The 6401-nt window shown below is 33.6% G+C and overlaps 1 pseudogene; it reads left to right on the top strand.

Moving 5' to 3' along the window:
- The first annotated feature begins 5505 nt into the window (after window positions 1-5505).
- On the top strand, window positions 5506-6401 carry LOC18992743 (annotated as a pseudogene).

Genomic DNA, 6401 nt, shown 5'->3' with positions numbered 1-6401 from the left:
TATTAATATATTATACAAAATGAAGACACTTTAACAAAAAATGATATATTGAACGAATTTCAAGCTAATAAATATTTTTTTTTAATAATTTCATATGATGATAATGTTGAAAATTATTAAGGACTAACGATTTGGAACTTGTAAAGGCTGTAGTGAAAAGATAGCTTGAGATTTTTGGTTTTGCGAGGAAAACCTTGATAGTTGATACTCATCTTTCTCATCTCGGCCTTTGTATCTGTTTTTTCTTTCTACGCAGATCAATAACGTTCCCATGTCCTCTTCTTAACCTCCATATCCGTTATTCCTTTCTTCTCTGCATATCTATAACGACCCCATACCCTTCTCTTACCAGTACTGCTCCATGTACAATTTTTTTCTCTTTGTGTTTCTTCTCCTTCCTCTATAGTGTTCGATCCATGTACCACATCATCAGCCTTATCCGTTGTCATAAAGTTTTTGATTGTATAGAATTATCCCACATTTACCACCACCGTCACATCCACGACTCATCCTTGGAGTATGTCTTCAATCATGACAAACTTTTATTTTTCTAAAGAAGCTAGGGTTTTGTTATTATGAGGAATTAGAGCAAATTATATATAGAATTGGTTATAATTAGAGTAGTTAAATCAATTTCTATTATAATTTTAAATTGTCTCTTTGGTTTATGGAATAATACAGCATTTAAGTTTTTAGGAAATCTAAAGAAATTAAACAGTCAATTAATTGAAATTTTTAACTTTAATTTTTTGTTGTTATTATTCAAAGCTGATGTGTCAAAAGGATAAAAGCTGATGTGTCAATTTTGTGAGACACAACTCAACTTTTATATAATAGATTTGATTTTTGATTTTCTTAAAAAATAAAACGTTGTGTATTAAATCAAGAACCCAATTTTAAAATCCCCCGACAAAAAAAAAAAAAAAATCAAAAGAGATATCTATTGGTGCTGACAGATTATACGAACGTTCGAACAAGCCACAGGACCAAATCAAAGATATTTTTGTTTTGAATTAAAACTGACAGAGAAAAAAAAAATTGTTTGGTGAATCAAATTAATTAATAACCAACAGTCCAATAATATAATGAGATGGAGCAGTTTGGTAGATTCGGCTTTGAAATGACGTTCCCCGTAGGCGTATTTAGCTATATGGCCATCTGTTTTCAGTTTTCTCCACGAGACAGAAAAAAAAACATCGTTACGTGAATATTTTAGCTTCTCTCTTGTATCCTTGCTTATCTCCAAACCTATATGTTTACGTCAACATGCGTCATAATTAACTTAATTGAACAGCAGACATAATGATCATCACCCAACAGCATAAATATTTGTTTTCTTCCAAACTATACAACCTCTTCATAATGATGACGGAACATTAGTAATTTCTCAATCACTGATTTTTTTGGTAGAAAGATTTAAAGATTTTTGCGAAATTTTACTGTAATTAAAAATAAATAAATTTAGAGTTACTACAGCTTATAGTTATGACGGGCGATATGTAAAATATGAAGTGAACTTTTATAAAAATGATTTCAACTTCTATTTTTAACTAAATAAATTCAAAAGAAAATCTGAATCTACCTTATATTGATATAGCTTTAAAAATAAATAAAATTACTAAACATATATTTTTGTACATATATTTTTGTTAATATAGCATTTTTTGTAAAGTACTACAAATGCAATAAAATTATAACTGCAATGATAATCTAGAAAACTACATTTGTTTATCTTCTCACAGAAACAGGCCCAAGAAGTGTAATTTTGACCGGTCCAATGAAACATATGTAGTATCTACTGTTTTCCCTTGCATTCATAACAGTACTTAAATAATAATTGTGTGATTGTGAATATTTTTTTGTATATATAAAGGGAAAAGAAGTAATGTGACATTTGGGATCTCGGTAGATAGGAGTTTGCTAAGATCACGGCGTTGTAGGACGGCTACCTGACTCACCGGCCATCGCTCATCAGTCTTTTCTTCTCTTATTTTTAATAACCCCCTTAAGCTTTGTTATATTTGAGTTTTCCTCCCACTGTTCGAAATTCTATTTTGTTTAGTTTTTTTTGGGTTTTAATAGCAACATCTTCTCTCTTATGTCTTATATCTAAATATCAATAAAGATGATATCTCTAATTAGATGAAAGGTACTCTCTAAATGAATTTCCTATGTTGGATATTTAAGGGCTTCCTTGAAAGAAAAGAAAAAATCATGGGGTTAATTTTGTCGATAGATTTTTTATGCGGCTAAAATCGAAATCTAAAAATACACGCGATGAAACATCATCACATCTTGATGCGACGTTCACCGTCGCACGCGTACAAAAGTTCGTTGCACGTGAGAACTACGCGCAATCTTTGACGCTAGCTGTGACAGGTGGAGAAGCGAACAGAAGTTATGATGACGTGGACACAATCTTGAGCGCCGAACATTTTTTCTCCATGTGGCACCGTTTATGTCGTGGATGCTTCGTAACCGACGACATTTTAGGATGGGCCGGTGACAGCCCAACAATGGCATAAACATGGGACCCATTTTGTTAGCCAGCTCAGCTCTAATTGGTCCAACTGTAAAAAAGGAGTTGTTTGGCTTCACCTTCCCGTTCCCACTTATCTACTCTTCCAGCTTTGAGAATTAAGTAAATTGATAAGGACTGTCATTTAATTCTATTTATTTTCTTATTTAACAACGTTTGCAATTCTTATTATAGCCATGCATTCTTTTAAAATAAAAGCAAATTATTCTGACCATACATTTATATAAAATAAGGAATAACATATGATATAGAAGAACATCGAATCTGACAACAGTATACATATTTCTCTACGTTTACCTAACCAGTTAAACACGTAGCACTGTAACTAATGTAAGCGATCACAAGCTATTGATTAACAAACATATAATTTCTCTCTGATCAATTGTATTCGTGGTTGATTATTCTTGTTGAGGAGTAGGAGGATGCACATACGTTATATTATGCATTTTAAACATAAAATTTAGCATCGTCTTGACCAGATAATATATTTTTAATGACGGTGCTAAAAATCGTATGCGCTTTGGAAGTGGAAGTTGTGACCATTTGTTTTGCCCGTTCGTTGTGTTGTCTGATATTTACAAAACAAGTAAAATCAGGTTTCTCTAATTGGCTGTATAGTTGGACCATAATTTAGTTTTAGACATTAGTCTGATGCTTATCATTCAAAGTTAAAAAAAAAACAAAAACAAAATAATATTAAAAAATCACGTTAGGAATGTCAAAGTATTGTTGCATGACCTCATGTTCTTGATCGATGCCATTTTTGTTTTATATGAAAGTTCAATCCATATGATCCATGAGTGGTTGGTTTACTGATCTAAGGAATCGGTCATGTATTAAAAAAAACTTCAGAAATTAAATTAAAAGTGCACACTAATTCGTGAGTGATTACTTGATTTAAGAAATGGCCATGTTATCAAATTTAATGATATATAGCGCAGAATTTGCAAAAAAAAAAGGTCCTAGGCTTTAAGGTTTCTCGATTTAAAAACATAGTAGAGTTTTCAGGGAATATTATTAATAAGACTAAATGATGCCTTGAAATATTGAATACGGAACGGGCAAAGTATGGGATAGGGCGTAGTGTACCTACTCATTATGGAGTATGAATGGCCAAATACCTTCAGCCATACACCCTCCCTTTCCCTATATCTTATAATTACACCAATTATTATTTTTATTATAATTATTATTTATGTACCCACTGATTTTTTCATTGACGTGGACAAAGAGCAACTAGTTATTTTAACTGGAGATTTAACTAACATTAGTCGACTTAGTTTAACACAAGCTTCAAGTACCGAAAGAAGACTAAAAGGTGTAGTAAATACGAAAAGAACATAGTAAGTGTAGAATACCTCCAACACTTAGAACAAACACAACAAAACAAATGTTAAATGGTGACTTTTTTTTTGCGGTTAAATGGTGACTTTAAAGCATATAGAATGAATATCGAATTTGAGTTAAGTTTTTAGAATCATATTCGGTGATCCAACAAAATTCAACCTCAGATTACGCATAAACCTCCCCTCATAATTTTTTTTTTAATATTTGTTTATGCGGTTGTACCCTTTTCTATAAAGATTTTTAAATGATGTTAAATGCGTTTGATGCTCTAACTACCACAGCTATAGTCACAACTCGTACCTAGTATAATACAATTTTTTTTTAAAATATACTTACTACTTTATTGATGGTGTATTAGGTATGTTTAATTATAACATTTTACTACGTGTGATTTTATGAAGTTTACTTGCACGGTTGCACCCTAGTTTTTATGATGTTGTGGTTAAAGGAATCACAATCATCTCTTATAAGCACTTTCAAATCAAAGCACTCGAACCCTACAGGGTGATATGTCTATTTATGCGAAACACTGCCTAACTGTTAATTGTGATTTTATTAAATAAATGTCCTTGTATCATCGCTTCATTTTGTTTATAGACTTAAGTAACCATGTGTTAAATACTTTGAAAATTTAAGAATAAAGTTAATTATGCAGAGAGCACTTTTTCACAGAGTAATTGTCAAATTAGGAAATTTTAAAAAATTTATAATAATAAAGTTACATTTGGGTTCATACTAAGATTTTTAGGGCTTTAGTTTTTCTGAATAGTGAAAAATGCATCTTTTATAAAGAGTACCTACTTTCATATAGTATTTGTTTTTACTTCATTTTTCACAGTATTTCTTTTCGTCACTAATACATTTGACGGACATAAAACGCAACTTTCAAACTGTATCAATAGGCTTATCTATGTGTCACTATCCGTATGGGAATATGAGACTTGACATAACTTAAAATTCGAACAAATCCAAATAATGCACGTAAAATTAAGTAATCATCGGTAGTAGGACACTAGGAAAGGAATCAAAACTCGAAAAGAAAAAAAACCCACCAATCCAGCGATCATCTAATCACAGAAGAGAACAATTTAAAAAAAAAAACAATATACTACAAGTAGTCATCAAACACAATCACCTGGAAATTCGCTTCCTAATCAAGATTTTTCGATAATCCTCATCATAATCATTTTTCTTTATAAAAATGGCTAATATTAAAATAAATAAAAATAAACAGAGGTAGACCATAACTAATCATTTGGTCTTCTACGTGGGTTTTGTATATGTTACGTATGCGTAGCCCCATACTACGCGCTTTTAATTATACAGAGACAAATTCGAAACAATCTCGAGTACACATGAATCACAACGTCGTCGTTTTTTTTGGAATTTACTTTATTAAACGTAATTATTTAATAATACTTGTGGTTTCTTTTTCGGGCTGGTGGGCTTTTTGTGTCCGCTTCCCGATGGTTTCTCTCTCTACCTCTTTTTTAATTTGAGTTTTTTTTTTACTTAATATTATTGTTATTTTTGCTTCTGGTTACATAACTTTTTATTTATAAATTAAAATTTGAGTGTTTTATTTTGCTATCTGTCTTCTTCTGTCTCTCTGTATATCTCTCTTTCGTTTCTTTTTTTTTTTTGATGTTTTTGTTCTCCTTTTTATGCTCTTGTAGCGTCTCGTACGAATCTCTCAAGGTTTCCTCTCAGTTTTAGAAACCTGTGCATACGATTAACAACAATCCCTAAACTTTTATATTCTTCATTTTTTCCCCCTGCTCATTTGTAGCTGAAATCCGCCGGAGAGTGTGTTACTCCACTGGGGTTTTACTTTAGCGACGGCGGATCTAGCCGTAATCTGAGAATTAGGTAAACCCTAGATGCAAACTTAAAGCCAATGCCATTTTCAGATTTTCAGAGATTGAAGAACACTGTGAAGTTGGTGGAGTGAAGGTTTATCTGATGAGTAGATGATCCGTGTATCGCCTCCGAGCGAAGAAGAAGCAGAAGGAGAAGAAGAAGAAGAAGAAGAAGAAGAAGCTACTAAAGTGTGCAGGAGAGAGCATCTGCGTTTGGGTGAAGGAGACGAGGAAGAAGAAGAAGAGAGACGTGACGATTCGGTGTTGCTGCTAGCTCAACCTCCAATGGTGCGATCGAGAGCACAAGTAGCCACGAGGCGCGTGACACCCACGCCGCTCGTGGATGTCGAGAAGCCGCTTCCGAACGGGGATCTCTACATCGGGAGCTTCTCCGGCGGGTTTCCTCACGGATCCGGCAAGTATCTGTGGAAAGACGGATGCATGTACGAAGGCGATTGGGAAACGAGGGAAAGCTTCTGGGAAAGGGAAATTCTCATGGCCAAGCGGAGCGACCTACGAAGGCGAGTTCAAATCCGGTAGAATGGAAAGGATTCGGGACTTTCACCGGCGCCGACGGAGACACTTACCGTGAACTTGGGTCGCCGATCGGAAACACGGCACGGGCAGAGCGATACGCCAACGGAGATTTCTACGAA

The sequence above is a fragment of the Eutrema salsugineum genome, unplaced genomic scaffold (genome assembly GCF_000478725.1).
Source record: "Eutrema salsugineum unplaced genomic scaffold, Eutsalg1_0 scaffold_5, whole genome shotgun sequence".
NCBI classification, from domain to species: domain Eukaryota; kingdom Viridiplantae; phylum Streptophyta; class Magnoliopsida; order Brassicales; family Brassicaceae; genus Eutrema; species Eutrema salsugineum.
Note: the sequence above shows the minus strand (reverse complement) of the source record. Positions and strands in the feature narration are given on the sequence as shown.